This window comes from Euprymna scolopes, chromosome 22, assembly GCF_053919585.1.
Source record: "Euprymna scolopes isolate OS-2025 chromosome 22, ASM5391958v1, whole genome shotgun sequence".
Lineage (NCBI taxonomy): Eukaryota > Metazoa > Mollusca > Cephalopoda > Sepiida > Sepiolidae > Euprymna > Euprymna scolopes.
In genome coordinates, this window is record NC_136503.1 from 44,042,625 (window position 1) to 44,067,532 (window position 24,908).

At 29.8% G+C, this 24,908-nt stretch overlaps 1 protein-coding gene across 3 annotated transcripts in view; it reads right to left on the minus strand.

The window, feature by feature from the left end:
• Positions 1–24,908, minus strand: part of LOC145243379 (tRNA-dihydrouridine(20a/20b) synthase [NAD(P)+]-like) — a 340,728-nt gene that overhangs the window by 289,535 nt on the left and 26,285 nt on the right. The gene's annotated exons all lie outside the window — the stretch shown is intronic.

A 24,908-nucleotide genomic window follows, 5' to 3' on the forward strand; every position in this document is an offset into this window, starting at 1 on the left:
GTGTTATATCACTAAAATGGAAGACAATTTTTAATGCATATGTTTACAAACACATTACAGGCCACATAGAGTGTGATATTTTTTTTTTATGAAGAGCAATGTATTATGGCACTTTAGTAGAAACTAGCAATATCCTTTCCAGTGTGATCAACTCATGGCAGGATGGGGAGCATATGCAGTCATCCACAGACTGTTTCACAGCTCTTTTCTTATCTTTTTGTTTTTGTTAGGGATAGAACATCCTACTGGATATGCGACATTCATCCTCTATTTCAGAGACTCCAAGGGATTTTTTTAGAATTCTGTCTCTAACCTCCAAGTGCAATTGTTTGGATCTCACTTGCATTTGGTCCACCGGATATATTCACCACATAGTTTTAGATTCATTTTTGTAAGTCCAGTTGCTCGTATGATTACTCGAATAATGGAGATCTTCCTAAGATTCCAGTTTCTTTTTCATGTTGTATACAAAACCTTGGTATCTAGTTCTCTTCTCCCTCTCAGCTTCCTTTAAGCTAGCATCATGAGTGACACTGACTTCAACTAGGGTTGCTACTTTCTCCTTGCTCCATAACACTATGTCAGGATTGACAGCTCTTCAGTATGACATTAAAAAACCTTGGAGAATTGTTTTCAGAGCAAAACACTGTAAATTTCATATTGATGAAGATCACATTGCAGGCCCAGAGGTTATTGGCACTTGGTTAACAGATTTGTTTTCTTTTTGTTTTGTTTTCTTTTGTTTCGCCCCAAACAAAGCATAATATCACTTGGATGTAAGGGGTTACTATTTGAAACCAAACGTACAGCAGGAGTTGAGCAACAAGATGTTTGTTCATATTACATTTAAATTTTTAGGAGTCAGTACAATCAGGGAAGCAGGAGACCAAGAGGAAATTCCAAAGTCTAGTAGTTGAAGGAGAAAAAAAAACTATTAGAGTATAAGATTTTCCAACATCTAGTGATGCTTGTCGAGTTATTCGGGAATATTTATGTCTGGCGGGCATAAGTGCTATGAGTTCATCAGAGCACATTTCATTAAAATACTTGTAAAACAGGTGCAGTGATGGAACAGGGATTGGAACTTGGTTGATAGTGTCGGGCCTATTAGGTTAGGAACCCTTTTTGAACTAAGAGGGAGAGACTAGTGGCAGAACACCAGCCTAGATGTGGCAACAATACTCCATTCATAGGCGAATGATAGTTTTGTACAGATACAGGATACTCTCAGATGTAAGTAATTTTCTAGCATGATAGAGAGAGTTTACCTTCTTTGCAGCAGCCTTGGCATTGTCTTCAATGTATTTGTTGCAATTCATGTTGCTTGTGAATATTAAGCTGAGGAGTTTCAGATAACATATTATTAGTCATAGCAATCGGTGATTGAAAAGGTTTCTTGTAAATTGTTAAAGGAAAGCAGCTTAGTCTTAGCAGCATTAAATGTTATCGTTCATTTACATCCCCATTCCACTTGACTGAAGGTCATTCTCTAAGGTTCCAGCTATGGCCTTAGATATGTGTTAGTTCGTTTTCCTCTCGTGTCTGTCATTGCTTAATTAAATCTTGGCAATGCATAAAAGCTTAGTGTATAACCATCCCTGTTTTTTTTTTTATCTCATCATAATTTACTGTTGAAATAGGAAACCTTTCATGCAAAGCTTTATTTCATGTTTATGTGTCTGTGTTTTTTTCTCTTTGTCTTTACTAAAAAATACATCAGTTTTCATGGGTAATGAAAATAAACTCAACACCTTTTAATCGTAGAATCTAAAGCAACAATAATAACAAGTCATGGCTGTGCCAGTTTATAGCAAATAAATGGCATTTTTCTTTTTAAAACTTTTTATTTCACCCTTTTCCATCAAAGATACAAATTCTGGAAGAATTAATAAATAAAGGAATTGGTGGGGAGATGGGGGGGGTAGGAAATCGTAATAAAAAGATCTTGAGAAAAAAAAAAGAACAGGGATAAGAGTGTGAAAATATTCTGATTAGGTAATAAATAATTAGTGAAAATGTTAAGAAGAATGGAAACTCTTTAGATGTACCCAACCAATCAAATGTGCACATTTAGTGATGAAAATACTTATGAAACTACTGTGCACAGTGGATGATGTCACAAAAAGATGTACAAACCTCATCTATACAACAGAGAGAGGGGAAACAGACCCCCTTATGGCATCATGTTGATTGATGGAAAGAGAAAGAGAGTAGGAGAAAGAAGGATAGAGAGAGCTGAGATAGGGAAATACAGCGGATGGAAGATAGAGGGAGATATACAGGAGAGAGATAGGTATAGGGAATAGAGAGAGAGAGATGGGGATGAAGGGAGAATGAGCGAGCAAGAGAGGGGGGGAAGCAATTTGTTTACTCCATTCCCCTAAAGACTCAAAATGGTTTCATCTATTTTAATAAATGTTGTGTGACTGAACAAATTTATATATATAAGAGAGAGAGAGAGAAATAAAAAGGAACAAACCGAGTTATGTGTTCATCAACGTTTCGTCTTTATTTCGAGAGGAAGTCTTGAAATAAAGACGAAACGTTGATGAACACATAACTCAGTTTGTTCCTTTTTATTTCTCTATTTCGTTGGAATACACACACACACACACACACTTTGTGTGTGTATTGATATTCATATTAAAAACCCTTTTTTCTATTTATTTAAAAAGAAAATACAATATGGCTCGTGGAATTGCATTCATCTGCAAAAGATCGAGCTAATTTGCATATTCTTTTAAACATTCATTTTAATTAATTCCCTATTAGTTTTTTCGGTTTTCTTATGGAATGATCATCTTTATTTGTATAATTATATTCATGCAGATATTCTACAGGATTTATACTTGCGTAAAAAGTTTATAGTAAACACAAATCTCTTTCTATATATATTTATGTATGCTTATATATATATTTGTTTAAAAAATTTTGCCTTCCAAACTCCTCTGTCAGTTTTTAGTCTACAGATATGAAATTTCATATATAGAGTACTCGGACCCATACATAACTTTATATTTGAGTTTAGCTGGGGAAAATCGGTGCAAAAGTGTGAAAATTAAAAAAACGAAATTTGTCAGGTGAAGGTCGAATGACGGTATTACAAATATGCATGTGTAACGTAATAGCTATTGGTTCATGTTTTAATTTTTAGCCTCGTAGCCAACATATCTTCATAGGTCAGGAAATAACGTGAAAGGAAAAAGTCAATCATAAGCTAAACGTTTTGGTTTCAATTCTTGGTGCTCACGCACCAAGTTTTTTTTTTTTGTTGTTGTTTTTTTTAACTTTTTAAATCATTACTATGTATTGGGTCCATAATATGATAATAATAAATACGCATAATAATAATGAATATGCAATATGCATTAATCAAAATATCATATCTAAGCATATTTTACGACCAGGCAATGGCGGGCGATCTGCTAGTATATATATATATATATTTATACAAATAAATACACATTAATCTTTATTATATAGAGAGCGGAGGATGTGGGTATTTTTTATCTCATATTATTTAGATTCTTTGAACTACGTGGCATAATTGTTAGAATAGTTGGAAAAATTTACTTATAAAGTGATATTCTTCTGAAGGCTGAAGGTTCAATCCTTCGTGTGAACGACTGAAAAATACAATTGCGAATTACTCAGGACCTGTATCCAGTCATGGTTGACGGAATGAGAGCATGCTACCCCCGTGAAGTAAACAAAGGGTTCCGTTCGAAATTCTGTGCAAATTCCTGAGTTCAACAAAATACACCTGAAGAAGGTCAGAGGTTACATCGACCGAGGTGTTGTGAAAATGACACTCAATTATCCAATTAATATGAATAACCAATCCTCATCTCAAAAATTCACAAACAAACGTAGTTCTGTTTATGCTAAATCACCGAGTGTACAACTAAGATTAATGATTAAAAAATTTAGCTTCTTGGACTAAAGTAATTCAAAAAGGTTTCGAAAAATGTTTGCATAAAGATGCATTTAATGAAATATTTTTTTAAATGTAAATTTTGATACATAAGAAACCATTTGTCTTTATGAACAGGATATATCAATAATATATCAATAATTATATTTTGAAAAGAAATGAAAAACTTGCATAAAAACGCAAATGATTAAAATAGTTTAAAATAAGTGAATTAGAACTTTAATTTAGCTTAAATAGATTTTTAAAAAATGGCATAAATTAGTTTTAATTTACTTTGCAGAATTTGCGTAAGTTATGTAATTTAATACAGTTTTCTTAGTTATTAAAATCTTAATATTTGTTCAATGTTTTTGTGTGGTTTTAAAACAAAATAATATTCCTATTATTCAGACTAATGTCCTTATCTTGAGTGTTTTTTTTTACCATGTTTCTTAAGATGAGAACAGTAGTCTGAATAATCCAAATAATACAAATTCTCAAACCTCATCTAAAAAATTCAGATACAAAAACAGTATTATGTTTCTGAATTTTTTAGATGAGGACTGATTATTCATATTTGGATTCTTTGGACTACTGTTCTCATCTTGAGTGTTATTTTCATAAGATTCCCGAGTTTGACAAGACCCACCTGAAGAAGATTTGAGATTATATCGACCAAAATGTTGTTAAAATAACAGTTAAGATGAGAACAGTAGTTTGAAGAATCCAAATAAATTAAAAAAAAAAAACATAATATTTTTTTATGATTTTAAAATTGGAATGATTAATCTCTATTTAGCTAATTAACCTTTATTATAGTAAGAGTAATTTAATTCAGGGGAGGGATAATTTGAATCCCTAATTAAATCTGTTGAAATTTGAGCTGCGATTATTTACAAAACAACTCGTTTTTTATGAATCTTTGTATTGTGATTATTCATCCATTTTTTTCTCTTGGAAATTAAATTAAATAATTTAAAAAATTGAAATTGCCTTTTGTTATTTTCCAAATTTTTTATTATCATTTATTGCAGATCATTTTTTAAATAAATAAAATAAAAATATGTGCATCAACATCTCAATGGATTACTATTCACAAAAATGAAAAAACAAAAAAAAAAAGGTCACTTGACAAGGATCTATTAGGCTGAAAACTTACTGGTTCATATTTTTAAGCTAAATGATTTATTTTAGAGATATTTTACTATGATATTGTCCTTTTGACCACTGTATACTCTTTAACCCTTATCCTCGAGTGGCCTCTGGGCCTTGATAAGTGGTGATTCCTTTGTAAAAAAAAAAAAAAAGTGCCAATATATTACTTCATTTAAAAAAAAAAAATATTTGTTAGTATGTTAGCATTCGTTCATTAATGTTTTTTTTACAAGTAAGTCATCACTTATCAAGGCCCAAAGGCCACTCAAGGATAAGGGTTAATGAGTGTACATTGGTCATGGAGACATCAGCGTACTCATCGTTATTAATGGAAATTGGATAGAATTTAATTATTTAAGGGGTCAGCTCAGCAAGAACTTGTTTACATTGAACTTAAAGACGACCATGCTGTACTTAGCTGAAAAGCAGGCCAGTGAAACAGAGTTCCATAGGTGGATAGTTCTAGGAAAGAAGCTTTATTCATGGAATTTGCATTAAATTTAGGCATTGATTGAGAGTGGTAGAAATTGTTGATAGTGGTTGTAGTTAGACGAGTGCTTTTTGAATATGATGAGGAATACTCTGTCTGATGGTTGCTTTCGCATTGTACATAAGGTTCGTTGCAAACAACCACATCAGTACATTAGAGGCTGTAAGTATAATCATAGAAAGACCCCCGCTCTGCAAGTAAAAGACAGCTGTCACATAAGTTGGATCTGTTTAAAGATTTAAATACTTTGCCTCCAATTCATTGATACATTTTCTATTCTGCACTTCAGAAAGCGATTTTTCCATCGTTTTTTGCAAATTGGGCAATATTCTCTTTTCTGTGAATGTTTTTTTTTCTCTTGACCTGCTCAGCTCAAGGTTTATTTTAAATATTTCTAGATTTCATTGATAAACATTTTTACTAAAACGTCAAAGTCATAAGCTTGTATTCACAATTGAATTTGTTTTGTTTAAAGTTTCCTAAAAATAAAAACAACTTTTAAAAAAAACTGCAAATGATTCTACCTTTACCTTATGTGTTTATTATTGTCTATATAATAATGCATTAAGTCTATATAATAATGCATTAAGTCTATATAATAATGCATTAAGTCTATATAATAATGCATTAAGTCTATATAATAATGCATAAAGCCTATATAATAATGCATTAAGCCTATATAATAATGCCTTAAGTCTATATAATAATGCCTTAAGTCTATATAATAATGCATTAAGTCTATATAATAATGCATTAAGTCTATATAATAATGCATTAAGCCTATATAATAATGAATTAAGTCTATATAATAATGCATTAAGCCTATATAATAATGCCTTAAGTCTATATAATAATGCCTTAAGCCTATATAATAATGCATTAAGCCTATATAATAATGCATTAAGCCTATATAATAATGCATTAAGTCTATATATTAATGCATTAAGTCTATATAATAATGCATTAAGTCTATATAATAATGCATTAAGTCTATATAATAATGCCTTAAGCCTATATAATAATGCATTAAGCCTATATAATAATGCATTAAGTCTATATAATAATGCATTAAGTCTATATAATAATGCATTAAGTCTATATAATAATGCCTTAAGCCTATATAATAATGCATTAAGCCTATATAATAATGCATTAAGTCTATATATTAATGCATTAAGTCCATATAATAATGCATTAAGTCTATATAATAATGCATTAAGTCTATATATTAATGCATTAAGTCTATATAATAATGCCTTAAGTCTATATAATAATGCATTAAGTCTATATAATAATGCATTAAGTCTATATAATAATGCATTAAGTCTATATAATAATGCATTAAGTCTATATAATAATGCATTAAGTCTATATAATAATGAATTAAGTCTATATAATAATGCATTAAGTCTATATAATAATGCATTAAGCCTATATAATAATGCATTAAGTCTATATAATAATGCATTAAGCCTATATAATAATGCCTTAAGTCTATATAATAATGCATTAAGTCTATATAATTATGCCTTAAGCCTATATAATTATGCCTTAAGTCTATATAATAATGCCTTAAGCCTATATAATAATGCATTAAGCCTATATAATAATGCATTAAGTCTATATATTAATGCATTAAGTCTATATAATAATGCATTAAGTCTATATAATAATGCGTTAAGTCTATATAATAATGCATTAAGTCTATATAATAATGCCTTAAGCCTATATAATAATGCATTAAGCCTATATAATAATGCATTAAGCCTATATATTAATGCATTAAGTCTATATAATAATGCATTAAGTCTATATAATAATGCATGAAGTCTATATAATAATGCATTAAGTCTATATAATAATGAATTAAGTTTATATAATAATGCATTTAGTCTATATAATAATGCATTAAGCCTATATAATAATGCATTAAGTCTATATAATAATGCATTAAGTCTATATAATAATGCATTACGCCTATATAATAATGCATTAAGCCTATATATTAATGCCTTAAGTCTATATAATAATGCATTAAGTCTATATAATAATGCATTAAGTCTATATAATAATGCATTAAGTCTATATAATAATGCATTAAGTCTATATAATAATGCCTTAAGTCTATATAATAATGCATTAAGTCTATATAATAATGCATTAAGTCTATATAATAATGAATTAAGTCTATATAATAATGCATTTAGTCTATATAATAATGCATTAAGCCTATATAATAATGAATTAAGTCTATATAATAATGCATTAAGCCTATATAATAATGCCTTAAGTCTATATAATAATGCCTTAAGCCTATATAATAATGCATTAAGCCTATATAATAATGCATTAAGCCTATATAATAATGCATTAAGTCTATATATTAATGCATTAAGTCTATATAATAATGCATTAAGTCTATATAATAATGCATTAAGTCTATATAATAATGCCTTAAGCCTATATAATAATGCATTAAGCCTATATAATAATGCATTAAGCCTATATAATAATGCATTAAGTCTATATAATAATGCATTAAGTCTATATAATAATGCCTTAAGCCTATATAATAATGCATTAAGCCTATATAATAATGCATTAAGTCTATATATTAATGCATTAAGTCCATATAATAATGCATTAAGTCTATATAATAATGCATTAAGTCTATATATTAATGCATTAAGTCTATATAATAATGCATTAAGTCTATATAATAATGCATTAAGTCTATATAATAATGCATTAAGTCTATATAATAATGCATTAAGTCTATATAATAATGCATTAAGTCTATATAATAATGCATTAAGTCTATATAATAATGCATTAAGTCTATATAATAATGCATAAAGCCTATATAATAATGCATTAAGCCTATATAATAATGCCTTAAGTCTATATAATAATGCCTTAAGTCTATATAATAATGCATTAAGTCTATATAATAATGCATTAAGTCTATATAATAATGCATTAAGCCTATATAATAATGAATTAAGTCTATATAATAATGCATTAAGCCTATATAATAATGCCTTAAGTCTATATAATAATGCCTTAAGCCTATATAATAATGCATTAAGCCTATATAATAATGCATTAAGCCTATATAATAATGCATTAAGTCTATATATTAATGCATTAAGTCTATATAATAATGCATTAAGTCTATATAATAATGCATTAAGTCTATATAATAATGCCTTAAGCCTATATAATAATGCATTAAGCCTATATAATAATGCATTAAGTCTATATAATAATGCATTAAGTCTATATAATAATGCATTAAGTCTATATAATAATGCCTTAAGCCTATATAATAATGCATTAAGCCTATATAATAATGCATTAAGTCTATATATTAATGCATTAAGTCCATATAATAATGCATTAAGTCTATATAATAATGCATTAAGTCTATATATTAATGCATTAAGTCTATATAATAATGCCTTAAGTCTATATAATAATGCATTAAGTCTATATAATAATGCATTAAGTCTATATAATAATGCATTAAGTCTATATAATAATGCATTAAGTCTATATAATAATGCATTAAGTCTATATAATAATGAATTAAGTCTATATAATAATGCATTAAGTCTATATAATAATGCATTAAGCCTATATAATAATGCATTAAGTCTATATAATAATGCATTAAGCCTATATAATAATGCCTTAAGTCTATATAATAATGCATTAAGTCTATATAATTATGCCTTAAGCCTATATAATTATGCCTTAAGTCTATATAATAATGCCTTAAGCCTATATAATAATGCATTAAGCCTATATAATAATGCATTAAGTCTATATATTAATGCATTAAGTCTATATAATAATGCATTAAGTCTATATAATAATGCGTTAAGTCTATATAATAATGCATTAAGTCTATATAATAATGCCTTAAGCCTATATAATAATGCATTAAGCCTATATAATAATGCATTAAGCCTATATATTAATGCATTAAGTCTATATAATAATGCATTAAGTCTATATAATAATGCATGAAGTCTATATAATAATGCATTAAGTCTATATAATAATGCATTAAGTCTATATAATAATGAATTAAGTTTATATAATAATGCATTTAGTCTATATAATAATGCATTAAGCCTATATAATAATGCATTAAGTCTATATAATAATGCATTAAGTCTATATAATAATGCATTACGCCTATATAATAATGCATTAAGCCTATATATTAATGCCTTAAGTCTATATAATAATGCATTAAGTCTATATAATAATGCATTAAGTCTATATAATAATGCATTAAGTCTATATAATAATGCATTAAGTCTATATAATAATGCCTTAAGTCTATATAATAATGCATTAAGTCTATATAATAATGCATTAAGTCTATATAATAATGAATTAAGTCTATATAATAATGCATTTAGTCTATATAATAATGCATTAAGCCTATATAATAATGAATTAAGTCTATATAATAATGCATTAAGCCTATATAATAATGCCTTAAGTCTATATAATAATGCCTTAAGCCTATATAATAATGCATTAAGCCTATATAATAATGCATTAAGCCTATATAATAATGCATTAAGTCTATATATTAATGCATTAAGTCTATATAATAATGCATTAAGTCTATATAATAATGCATTAAGTCTATATAATAATGCCTTAAGCCTATATAATAATGCATTAAGCCTATATAATAATGCATTAAGCCTATATAATAATGCATTAAGTCTATATAATAATGCATTAAGTCTATATAATAATGCCTTAAGCCTATATAATAATGCATTAAGCCTATATAATAATGCATTAAGTCTATATATTAATGCATTAAGTCCATATAATAATGCATTAAGTCTATATAATAATGCATTAAGTCTATATATTAATGCATTAAGTCTATATAATAATGCATTAAGTCTATATAATAATGCATTAAGTCTATATAATAATGCATTAAGTCTATATAATAATGCATTAAGTCTATATAATAATGCATTAAGTCTATATAATAATGCATTAAGTCTATATAATAATGCATTAAGTCTATATAATAATGAATTAAGTCTATATAATAATGCATTAAGTCTATATAATAATGCATTAAGCCTATATAATAATGCATTAAGTCTATATAATAATGCATTAAGCCTATATAATAATGCCTTAAGTCTATATAATAATGCCTTAAGCCTATATAATAATGCATTAAGTCTATATAATTATGCCTTAAGCCTATATAATAATGCATTAAGTCTATATAATAATGCATTAAGCCTATATAATAATGCATTAAGCCTATATAATAATGCCTTAAGTCTATATAATAATGCCTTAAGCCTATATAATAATGCATTAAGTCTATATAATAATGCCTTAAGCCTATATAATAATGCATTAAGCCTATATAATAATGCATTAAGTCTATATATTAATGCATTAAGTCTATATAATAATGCATTAAGTCTATATAATAATGCGTTAAGTCTATATAATAATGCATTAAGTCTATATAATAATGCCTTAAGCCTATATAATAATGCATTAAGCCTATATAATAATGCATTAAGCCTATATATTAATGCATTAAGTCTATATAATAATGCATTAAGTCTATATAATAATGCATGAAGTCTATATAATAATGCATTAAGTCTATATAATAATGCATTAAGTCTATATAATAATGAATTAAGTCTATATAATAATGCATTAAGTCTATATAATAATGCATTAAGTTTATATAATAATGCATTAAGTCTATATAATAATGCATTAAGTCTATATAATAATGCATTAAGTCTATATAATAATGCATTAAGTCTATATAATAATGCATTAAGCCTATATAATAATGCATTAAGTCTATATAATAATGCCTTAAGTCTATATAATAATGTCTTAAGTCTATATAATAATGCCTTAAGTCTATATAATAATGCCTTAAGTCTATATAATAATGCCTTAAATCACTTTAGGTTCATATGTTCATTATCACTTTTCACACACATTTAAAAAAAAATAGTTTGTCTGATCAGCAAAGATGGTGATTGGTGATTAATCTGATGCTGTTACGGTAAAAATAAAATCCATTTTTAAAAAATTGTTCCTAAATCAAATTGTCATTCTGTTTACTAAAAAGTACAATTTTATATAAACACGTTTCGAAAAGTGACATTCGTTTTACTATTTGAAGAATTTTTAACTGACAACTTTGTTTTTTTACAGTATAATGATAATATTTATTATTTTAAAAAGAATTAAATTGCTACAATTTCAAGACATATATTCATTTCATTTATTTAAAGGATAGTTGCCAATGACAATTATTTTTATAAAAGATGCGTCCTTTTTTTTTTTTTAATAATAACAGACATTATTTCAAAAGGTTGTTTTTTTGTTGTTGTTTTTTTTTATTTACTTTTTTTTTTCACCCCCAAACAAGTCATATTTCCACTTGGAACATAAGAGATTACTATTTGGGATCAAGTCTAACAGGGGCACTATGTAGGAAGATGAGAAATATGTCTGTTCTCATTACATTTCAGCTTTTGTATGTTAATACAATCAGGGAAGTAGGAAAAAGGGGAGGAAATTGTGAAGTCCAGCAGTTCGAGAAAAGAAACTATTAGAGTAGAAGGCTGTTGCAAAATTCACTTAGGGACCTCAACAGTGAAGAGGTGAGATTTTGCTGCTTGTCAGGTTAATTGAGAGCATGTACACCAAGGGGCTACAACTGCTAGGAGTTCATCAGAGCACATTCTATTAAAATACTTGTAATTTTTTAACAGTAAATTATACAGATCAATGTAAAAAGTATACTGGAATTTACCCACGGATTCCCCTAGTTAATTAGTATTGTTGTTGTTGTGATTCCTATTTGTATTGTAAGCCTACTTTAGGAGGGATTAATGTTTTACTCCTAATTATTAATTCATGAATACAAAACAAAGAAAAACACCTTTTTAAGACAAAACAACAAAAAAATATTTATTAAATATAGAAAGTAGACTGTCCAGGAAGAAGTAAGCTGTTTTTTCTGGCAAGGGCTGGTATGCCGAAACTCCCAGTGAGTTGTCAGCTTCTTCGGTGAGAGCTAATAATCTGTTGCCTCAGTGGACGGTGATAGGAGAGTGAGAGATAGACATCTGTCTTGCTAATCGGTTGAGTTCCCTCTGACAAGTTGCTTGTGTTTCTCCAAAGGGCTAAAAATAGTACCTAGGAGAATCCATCCACTTAGGTTCTGGCTGAATCACTTTGTATAGAGGCATCAATTCGCAGAAGAAAATAGTTCTTTATTTTGTTTGCTACACTACACTTGCTGCATGTGTGTCGTCCAGTCTATCCATTAGTTAATGTGAGCAGCCTCCAGATTAAAAGTGTTGCACTGGTAACAGCAAGTGCTACCTATCTACTTCGTGAATAAGTGTCTTCTTTTAAATTGTATATCGCGATCTAAAGTGAGTTGGAAGAAAATTTCAGAGAAGTGATCAACGTTGTTGATAAACATAAGTTTATTAGTGTAGTAATGCAATAAAGATCTTAACCCTTCCAATCCTGCACAGCTGATATATCACCTCGAGTAACATAGCTAAAAAAAAAAAACATGGCTGATATTTCTACCTGCCATGGCCTTCTAATAGAATGGCTCTGATTGGGTAATCCCAGCCAATCAGATTTTCTTACATTTATGTCAACATCTGGTATCTTGTTTTGATTTCATTGTGTTTTCAAAGTTTTTTGGTGCGATTTTTCTTGTTTTTTGGGGTTTTTTTTTTTTTGCTTTATGCAAAAAAATGAAGGAAAGTGCAGTGAAAGTGAAAACTATAGCTACAACAACAACAGTATATTCTTTTCATTGTTTTGACTTTCGAGTGTGTATCCGTTAATATTTTATATGCTTTATATAGATGATATGGTTCTTGGTTGATTAACTGTGTCGGATATATACTCGAGAGTCAAAACAATGAAAAGAATATGCTGTTGTCATAGCCGTAGTGATAACTAGCGAGAGTGAATGAGATTGATTAAACGAGAAAGAAGTATCGAAAAGCGATAAAAGAAGTAAAAGTGATGAAGAGACAGAGCTTGTAATCAACGGTTTTGAGTAGGAGAAAAAGAGCTTGGATCGCAATGACCTTTCCCCTTTCTACAAAAATGTTGAACCAAGAAAGTGTCCCATTACATTTTATTTCTATTTTCTGTCATGGAACGTAAGACATAAACTTTCTTATATTGTCCTGTTTCTGCACCTCTTCCTGTTCATAAATATTTTTTTTTTCCTGTTCACAAATAAATATATTTTTTCCTGTTCACAAATATATTTTTCCTGTTCACAAATATATTTTTTTTCCTGTTCACAAATATTTTTTTTTTCCTGTTCACAAATATATATCTTTTTCCTGTTCACAAATATATTTTTTTCCTATTCACAAATATTTTATTTTTCCTGTTCACAAATATTTTATTTTTCCTGTTCACAAATATTTTATTTTTCCTGTTCACAAATATTTTATTTTTCCTGTTCACAAATATTTTATTTTTCCTGTTCACAAATATTTTATTTTTCCTGTTCAAATATTTTATTTTTCCTGTTCAAATATTTTATTTTTCCTGTTCAAATATTTTATTTTTCCTGTTCAAATATTTTATTTTTCCTGTTCAAATATTTTATTTTTCCTGTTCACAAATATTTTATTTTTCCTGTTCACAAATATTTTATTTTCCTATTCCCAAATTTTTTTTTCCTGTTCACAAATGTTTTTTTCCTGTTCACAAATATATTTTTTTTCCTGTTCACAAATGTTTTTTTCCTGTTCACAAATAAATATGTTTTTCCTGTTCAAAAATATATGTTTTTCCTGTTCACAAATATTTTATTTTCCTGTTCACAAATATATATTTTTTTCCTGTTCACAAATATATATTTTTTCCTGTTCACAAATATACATTTTTTCCTGTTCACAAATATATTTTTTTCCTGTTCACAAATATATTTTTTTCCTGTTCACAAATATACATTTTTTTCCTGTTCACAAATATACATTTTTTTCCTGTTCACAAATATACATTTTTTCCTGTTCACAAATATATTTTTTTCCTGTTCACAAATATATATTTTTTCCTGTTCACAAATATTCATTTTTTCCTGTTCACAAATATATATCTTTTCCTGTTCACAAATATACATTTTTTCCTGTTCACAAATATATTTTTTCCTGTTCACAAATATACATTTTTTCCTGTTCACAAATATACATTTTTTCCTGTTCACAAATATATTTTTTTCCTGTTCACAAATATATTTTTTTTCCTGTTCACAAATATATTTTTTCCTGTTCACAAATATACATTTTTTCCTGTTCACAAATATACATTTTTTCCTGTTCACAAATATATTTTTTTTCCTGTTCAAAAATATACATTTTTTATGCCTAATGTCTCCATTTCTCATAACAGTTTGTCAAAACAGTTCTTGATGAGCCGTTCCCCTTAAGTTACTTTTAGCAAAAAAATTATTCATCTATAAAACTTCTAACTTGATTTAAATGATAAGCTGTTGAGCTTAAAATAATTTACAGATTTGGAATGAGAGTCTTGCCTATGTTGCCCCCTTTTTATTTTGACATGAAAATCGCCCCAGACAAGACATGAAGCCACTTGCTAAAATAATCTGCAGTGTCTGGTTGTTAATGTGTGTTGGTATTTTCAAGAGAGCAATAAGAATTCTACTAAGTGGAGGATTTGATTATTAGCAGTTGCTTGGAAACAGGAGATGGCTTTAACTGAATTGAACTTCTTTATGATAAAACCTGATCGACTTAAGAAAGAAATTTCATCATCATTCCTCCATGCTTTCATGATTATTTGTTCCTCATTTATTTGTGTCTGCCTCAGCAAAAACTTAACTTCTTTTAGTAAAAGGAAATGACCATATAAGATTCTCTATCAAAAACCCATATGATACCATTTTATTGTCCTCGCTTGACCAAAATGTTAATTCTCGTTTTGAACATGAAACCTTGGATGAAACAGTGGTGGGAATATTTCCAATTCGCTTTCATTTCGATGTTAACAACCATAGAGTCTTGTAATGTTTTCTTTTTCTCCTTTACCCTCCAAAATATAAACTGTATTAGATAAATTGTGGTTTCCAAATGTGTATGAGAGGAGTGGCTGCTATAAGAAGGATGAATTGTGGAGGAGAATGTATTGAGTCTTTGGCAGCGAAGAGAACACATCAAAGTAAAGTCATGCTAATAATATGAATGTCATGGGAGTGCTGTAGATTTCTTGGGTTTTTTTCTTAGACTACAAGCGATTTCGGCAAGAAATGTAATGTTGATGCGACCGAAATCAGAATCGTTTTTTTTTTACAGTTGGTGCCAGCATGTAGAAGATAATTGCAATTAAAGTCAGACATTTTTGTGCTTGAAACTCAACAAGAATATGAAGGACTAATTGTGTCTAGCTGCATACAGAAGGTTTGTTGCGTCTAGCCGTGCACCGAGGGCTAGTTGTGATCAAGGTTAGATTTTATGGTTTTATAAATTCAATTTTCTGTTCTTACTTTTCTTATTTTGACCAAATAAGCACACAAAATTATTTTAATTTGAACTTCCTCTAAAGTTGGACTTCCTCTCATTTGGACTTCTTCTAAACCTGGACTTTCTCTAAACTTGAACTGTCTTGTCATTGAAATCGTATTAGCATATTTGATGCGGAGTTGCAGTAAAACTGTTTACATGGTTTAGTCAGATATTGCGCAGAAATGTTAATATTGGTACTATGTAATTAATGAAGATTAGCTATTGATAATTAATTTACACTAATAACTGTAAATTTTTTTTTCAGATTGCTATACTTAAAACAAGCACATTAACAAAAGCATGGGGTAAATTATGCCCAGTGCCAAAGGCTTCTGAACTAAAACAAATCAGAGAATACATCTGGTCTAGAAAAAATTCTTGAAACCTAACAGTTACTGACCAACTACGCTGTTCTTAAATCGCTTAATGCAAATGATGTTGAAATGTGGGTGCAACAAGATGAGGAAACTACTGATCAATATCTTGAAGGCAGTAATGGTGATGAAAATAGCAACAGCTCCCTTCTCTTGACCCTAATGTAAATAACCAAGAATACTCTGATGAAGCAATATCATGGGATGATATAGAAAAGTCTATGGAGACGGTTATAAAGTTTCTAGAAAAAAGTCCTTACTTTAGTGACAACTATGTTTTGCAAGCAATGTCACTCCGAAGAGATATAATCGTAAAGAAGATACAGAACCAAGAAATCGTAGATTTTTGTGATCGCTTACGGAATACAATGGCAGCGCCCAAGAGCTCAATCGATGAAAATAGAAACTGCAATGAGACTCATTCAATGAATAAATAAAAAAAAAACTGTATTTTACATAAATGTATGATTTCTGTAGATGATAACTTAGGTAATAAATACCTAACAAGTAAAAGTAGATTTAATTTATTTTCAATTTTTTGTTCCTGGTAATAATATTTAACAATTCTTACTTGCAATATATCGTAAACTCAACTTAATATATACTTGAAGTATCATATAGCAATGAATTTCATTTACTATTTCTTAATTCTTAGAAAATTAAAGTTAACTGCAGCACATTTTTTTTATCACAAAACTCGAACAGCATCTTTTAATTTGAATGAAGCGGATGTTCAAATTATAGGAGTTATTCTGTAGTCCACAGAAAATGGATACAAGAACATTATGTTTAATCACTGTTCTTTTTTTTTTTTATCCATTAATCATTTTTTTGTAAACTTTACAAATATTATTGAATAATGAGAATTAAATAAAGTTTATAGATAGACAGATGGGAATTTATCCATATGACTAAAGCTGATGAAAAATGTTGGATATTTTCTTTTGTTTCAGTGAATATTTTGTTAGCAACCTTAACTGCACTATACATAGGTTTTCCTTTCAGCTGTGGAAGCAGATAGTGTACACCCTTGAGCCATTTTCTTCCTTCCCCAGCACTACATCTTGATCAGTAGCTCGAGCATTCGACTGACCCCAGACATTTTGAAAGGGTCTACACTCAACATGAAAATCACTTTTACTACTACTAATAATAATCTGTTAAGCCACCCACTGAGCTTGGGTTAGATTGTTTTAATCGAGAGAAAAGAGATTTTGCAAAGCCAGTAAGATATTAAAAAAAATAGAACCAGCTTCTTCCTTCCCCAGCAATACATCTTTAACCATGAAAGCCCACGCACAGCGATCATGAGCAAGGTTGCACCAGATCGCAAGCCACTGTCGAAGGCTACCCACTTGTAGACCAAAGAGTTCAGCCAAGTCTTCCTTGATTGATGTTGTTCAGGTCCTCAGCTGTCTTCTGATACGCTTGTATCAGCCAAACAAAGAGATACAATGAGTTGTATGTCTAAACCACCAAAGACATTGTTATAACAGGAAAGATGGTAAACATTAAGATTGAGGTGTTTTTTGATCCATTAATTACATTAGTCTTTCTAGTTCAACCTAACTTTTTTTTTCTTTGAATGTATATTTTTCAATTGCAACATTGCTTATATTTCTATAGAGTATCCATGAAGTCTGAATGTTGTGATTGCAATGGCATTCACCTTAGATGGGTTGAACTAGTTCCTACTCTGGTCTGAACAACATCTCAAATCATGCACAGTGCTCCTCAGCAAAGTCACACAAGATAGCTATCCAATTGTGATCCCAATATCAAAAGTCGGCTACCTATGGACCTAAGAGTTCAGCTCAGTCCTCTTTGATTGTTGCTGTCCAGGTCATCAGCTGTTTTCTGATACGCTTGTGCCACCCAGACAGAATCCAGTTTGTTCCACAAAAATTACTTTCACTTAGGATGTTGGTAACCTTCATGTGGTCCCTCCCATAAGTACTTGATGTCTTTCTTGAAAAAATTCATGGCTAGAAAAATACTGGTGAAACCAATGACAACAATAGAATCTTCAGATTTATACGATATGATGATGACCCAGACAGAGAGATGGGGATGTGAATGAATCGGTTCTTCCTACGAGTGAAGAGTAACATGTCCAAACCATCGAAGATGTTGCTACAACAAGATAGATTGAAACAACTTTAGAGATGTTGGCAGAGAACAGCAGTTGAGACACAGTCAGCTCGATGGCAATGCAAGATGAAGTGAAGGCAATCATTGTTAATGACTACCAGCTTCCACCAATCAACTATGCTCAGTCTGAATGCATAGATAAAATGGAAATCAGTTGGGGTTTACTAGTTTCCTATGTCAGCAAGACATGGGAAGCACAATGCCAGAAAGTGAAGAAGATTAATTCCCTGGAGTGACACTTTGGTTAAGAATAAACCTGTCTACGTTCCTCAGTAGAGACACTTCAGGCAATCAGCAATAATCTACTACCTTTTTCAAAGGAGGAAGTAATACCTGGGAGGATGGTCTAGGGCAAAGCCGTATGTCATTCTGACAAATCACTTTGGAATTCCATTGTTGCTGCCTGCTTCCCTAACTGTACAGATATGCAGAAGTTTAAATGTAAACAAACACACAAACAAAATACGACTGCTTATTTTACTTCTAATTGATTTTTTTGTTTGTTTTTTTTACTCATGTTCACCCCCTAACAAGGCATATCACCACTTTGATGTAAGGGGTTATTATTTGGGATCATGCCTAGGAAAGATTAATAAGATGTTGGTTTATGTTACATTCAAACTTCTGCATATCAGTACAGTCAGGGAAGCAGGGAAGGAATTCTAAAGTCTAGCTGTTCAGAGGAAGAAACTATTAGAGTAGAAAGCTTTCTTGCATTTAGTGACCTCCACAGTGATTTTGCTGCTAAGCGAATTTGTTTATATATATATATATATATATATATATATACACTAATTATCTCCCCTACTTTTGCAGCATCAGTTAAAATAGCACCATGTTCTGGACTATTCATTATGATTTACACCAACCAAATCCTAATCAGTGATTACAGGTCAAATAAAAACTTATCTAACATAATTAGGCGCTTGTGTTAAGGGGATTGATAATGCACAACAGGGAGGGGGGGATAACTAGGTTTCACTAAGAAAATAAGCATAAAATCAACAAAGAATTCGCGATGCTGAAAACACACAATTTATTAAACAAATGAATTGAACATATCTTTACCTTTAATAATATCAGATTGACAAAAAAGTTCTTGCAGTTTTTAACTTTTAAATTCAGATGAACATATTTCGGCTCAAACAAAAATTTATTAATCGAAATAAGCACCGTCAGAATCAACACACTTTTGCCAATGCAAAACAAGTGTATTTATGCGAGTAACATAAAAATCTTGCATTATGGTGGCGATGATATCATTTAAGTTTTTGAAGCATTTCTCATGAAGAAAGTTGTCAAGATGCTTGAAAAAGTGGTAGTCGGTAGGTGAGACATCTGGAGAGTATGATGGATGAGGCAGAGTTTCATAGCCCAATTCGTTCAACTTCTACAGGGTCAGTTTAGCAATGTGCGGTCAGGCATTGTCATGAAGGAGAATTGGGCCTTTTCTGTTGACAAAGCTGGGTGTTGTTGTTGAAGTTCCTGATGCATTTTATCCATTTGTTGACAGTACTTTTCCACTTTAATGGTTTTGCCTGCATTCAAATAACTGTAATGGATGAGACCAGTCGCAGACTCCGAAACAGTCAGCATGACCTTCTTTTGGCACAACTCTGGCTGCGGGAAGTGTCGAAAAAAAGAAAAAGCTTCATCAGCATCTAACCACTGAGCTGAACGTCACTGGTTTTCATAAAGTAACCACTTTTCATTACAAGTAACAACCCAGTCAAAAAACAGGTCATTCTTGTTGTGTTTCTTTTGATTGTCGTTCAATTCATGAGGCAAGTTTTTTGTCTTTCCAATTTCTCTCGAGTGGTTGGAAATTGTTGTATGCATTACATCTAATTAAGAAGCAAGTTCTCAAACAGTGGTGCATGGATTGGCTTCGACTAAGGCTCTTAATTGATCGTTGTCAACATCCGATGGACGACCACTATGCTCATCATCTTCAAAACTCTAAACTCAAAATTTCTTAAACCACCATTGTGCTGTGCATTTAGTAATGTTTCCTGGGCCAAACGCCTCGTTGATATCGCGAGCTGATTCAGCAGATTTTTGGCCTAGTTATAATAAAAATAATCGTGCGAATTTGATCTTTTTTTCCATCTTGTATTTAATGTTATGAAAAGAACACATAATTGTTTTAAAATAATTCTAATTTAAACAATTAGAGTAAAAAACGCTCTTTAAAATGATATATAAAGTAAAGATATAATAATGAAAGCTTATTTGAAAATTCATCATTTGAAATCCAAATTAAAAATTTTGCAAGCACTTAATAAAAAGATATTTTTTAAAGGTTTCTCATTTGAGTTAGTGATAACTTTTCTTTTCTTTTTTTTTTTTTGTAGATAACCAATTTTGACTGATCAAATAAGCAAAAAGCATAATAAATTTTATGTTTGTTAATTATTAAAGATAAAGATATGTTTGAAACTAACATTGCATTGGGAAAATGCATAATACAAGAATACTTGAACAATGAAACAATTCGTATTACAATTAATCATACGATATTAATTAACAAACTGAAACGATTAAACTTGTTTAAAAACAACATGAAAATAAAATATGAAATTTAAAAAAATAAATAAATACAACTCAGAGCAAGTTAGCTGTCTTTTAAATATATTACAAAATATTTTAATGGGAAATGATTATTATTGAAACCAACTCGACAGATTTCCGTATCTTTAAATTCTTTTTCATTTTATGCTTACTTTCTTAGTGAAACCTAGTCATCTCCCCTGGATTATCAATTCCAAGTGCACACAACTCGTTACTTATTTTACTTAAATTAAGTTATTTCCCTTGGCAACTGAAATGACTTAATTTAAGTGAAATAACTATAAATTTATTAAATGACGAGTTACTTCCCCTTAATAAAAAATAATTCTGGACATAATTTTCAATTATTAAACTCTTAGCAACGGTTTCCATTAGTTTTTCTGGTTGTTTATTTATTTATTTTACGAGCTGTTTTCTAAATATTGAAGTTAATGAAAAGTACTCTTTACTAATGTTTATGCAACATTAGGAGTATTTAGTTCACAGGTTGTAAGAGTGAATTGAGTAAAAATATATCTGCTTCTAAATCACATTTGTGCTTCTTTGATGTATGTTTTGTCATAGAAATATTTAAAGTGTAAAATTCAAAGACTAAAAAACAATATAAATAATCAGGGAAACAGCATACATTTTAACTGGTACATTTCCTTTTCATTTGAATTATAAATCTATATTATAACTAGCGGGGGTACCCGGCGTTGCTGGGATGTTTGTAGGTGTAAAAGAGAACTCGTGACGAACCTGAAGAAAGAAAGTGAAAGAAAACGTGAACTTTTACTGCAACACTACAAAGCCATAGGAAGTGAAAAGCATTTAAATTTAGCGACGTCAATCAAAAAGTTGACTTGCAGAAAAGAACATTGGCTGGAGGCCAGTTAAGCTTTCCGCCATTTCATTTATTTGTTTCCCCACAATGTTGGGGAAAACCAACTCTCTACAAGAAGGGAGTGTCCAACTGAATAGCAATTGTCTGATATGAGGGGTTTCCCCCACATGGATCAAAGCTAATTGCTTTCTGAACATCACTGCATGAAAGGCTGGGAAGCTGCCTTCGCTTTCAATTTAGTGTTGCTTTTATACGAAAAAGCCAAACAAACACACGAGAGGAAGGAATAGTGTGAATTTTATAAAAGTCGATCAAAATAAATCTAGAAACGACGTCCCTTCGCAAATCGTAGATATTATAATCTAGGGAATATATAAAAAGTTCTAAAACATAGTAAACACCCCCCCCCTCTGGAGAATCCCAACGAAAAAAGCCTTTCCTAGACATTTCCTATACAAAAACGCACGCATCACTTTTGCCTTTTATATATATAGATTACAATAGAAAAATGTGAGCATGAAAAGTAATATGGCTAAGCTTAAACATGGAAAAGTAAAGGACTAGTTGTTAAAACTGAAAAAGAAAAGAACAAGATAATCTAGTAAAAATATAATAAATTTATAACTTAAAATCTTAATGCTGCAATATTTTTTTTTAATTTATAACATTATATAATCAATTCTTAATGCTGCCATATTTGAAGTTATAAATTTATTATATTTTTTACTAGAATAATATCTTGTCCCTTTCTTTTCCAGTTTTAACAACTAGTCCTTTACTTTTCCATGTTTAAGCTTAACCAGATTACTTTTCATGCTCACATTTTTCTATTGTAATCCATGATTTTTTCATGCTTCCAGTAAATTCACTTGTTCTTTGTTTAATTTCAGTCTTATTTTTTTGCCCCCATAAACATAACATACACATATGTAATAACAATGTATAGCACACGTCTGCTTTCAATAAAATCCCCACAATTATCTCCGTTTCATTCTTTCATTCTCACTGTTTAACTTGTTACTTCTCTTTTCACGAGAGCGGTGAACTGGTAGCAACAGTAATCGCTGAAGCGACGTGGTTGCTATGAAAACCAGTCATAAAAAATGCCGCTTACTTCCTTACGTTTTTTTTTATGATTTTGAACACCAGATAATTCATCATAACTTTTGTTTTACTGAACGAAAATTAAATTTTTTTTTTCACAATATAACTGAGAAGTTGATCTATAAACTGTAATAATTGTTTGAAATTTGGTCGAAAAATGAGTGAGCGGTGATGCTTTAAAGCAGTTTTAAATGACTAAAACTGCCACTTAACCATATATTCATACACGGTAGTGTTTGAATGATATTTAAACTCTGATTGGTTGCTTAGAAATTGAATGTCTTAGATGGTTGGAGGAAGGATAAATGAGATGTAGTGGGAAAAGGAGAATAGAGGGAAAGGAAAGTAATGGGAGAAATGGAATAGAGAGTGTCAAAGTAGCAGGGGTGTAAGAGGATATAACAGTTGTATCATTACAATCTATTTTCTTTTGAGCTAAAGAATCACAGAATGATTGATATTTTGTCCAATCAGGACATCCTTTGTGTGGGAGGTACTTTTGCCAAACCTTATCCCACACTTTTTCAGCAGTCAATTTTTTAAATATTAAATTAATAAGACGTCATATGTATGTGTGTGTGTGTGTGTGTGTGTGTGTGTGTGTGTGTGTGCGCTCTCCTATGAGTGAAGCACTCTGATAGTGGAAATCATATTCAACTTAGCATAATGCAATACTTTACTGAAAAAAGAATTCGGTTCTCTAGGTTACTAGCATTGTTGATTTGTAAACAAATGAAAAAAATTAATTTAAGCCATTTCCTCCACTCTTAGTAGTGGTTTTGTTAGCTCAGTTGTTAAGATATCTGACATCCAGGTGTTGAATCTTAGGATTTGCATGTTTTCTGTGTGTGGTCACACTGAGGAGTGGTAAAACAACAAAAGAAAAAAAAAACTATGAATGAGGATTTAAATGTGTCCTCCCTTTAGCTTTTGGGGTTGATTTTTATCAGAAACAATCTGGACTATTTAAAATGTTTGGATTATTTTTCTCTCTCTCTCTCTCACACACACACACACACACACACACACATTTTTATACACATTAGTGATGGAACGATTCCAATATTTTTCACTGATTGCAATGCAATTACAGATTCTGTGCAAAATTCCAGATTCCAATTCAATTACCAATTTCGATTCTTTTCGAATTTCTAAACATTTAGTTGTAGGATTCTTGTTTTTTAATTTTTGGATTACCCTAAAAACCTGTCTAATGTGTGCATATATTTTTGCAAAGAAACAGTACATAGAGAGGGGGGGGTGTACATTACATAAATCCATTTTTATAACTATTTGTTTTGTTTTTTTTATCTATTCCTTGTAATAAATTGAAAATAATGATTTGCTGAGCTCATTGTGAGATTCGCATGTACATTTCTCACTTGTCATTTCTTCCAGTGTTATTTTCACCTAAATTTGTTATGATTTATAGATTTTAGCTTTACTTGAAGGTTAACAGTAAAAAATATGTTATTTTATCATTAGTACCAGCAATAGAAAATGAAGTTTTAAGCAATAACAAAAAAAAATTTAAAGAATCGTTTTTGGAATCAGAAAATAGACAAATTTTTCTGATTCCAATACACCAAATAGTTCCGATTTTTTCAGATTCTCGATTTCAAGTAATCGTCTCAACACTAATATATGTTTACTAGCAGGGGGGGGGGGGCTGTGTCCAGGCGTAAAATATGCTTAAATATGATATTTTAATTTGTCC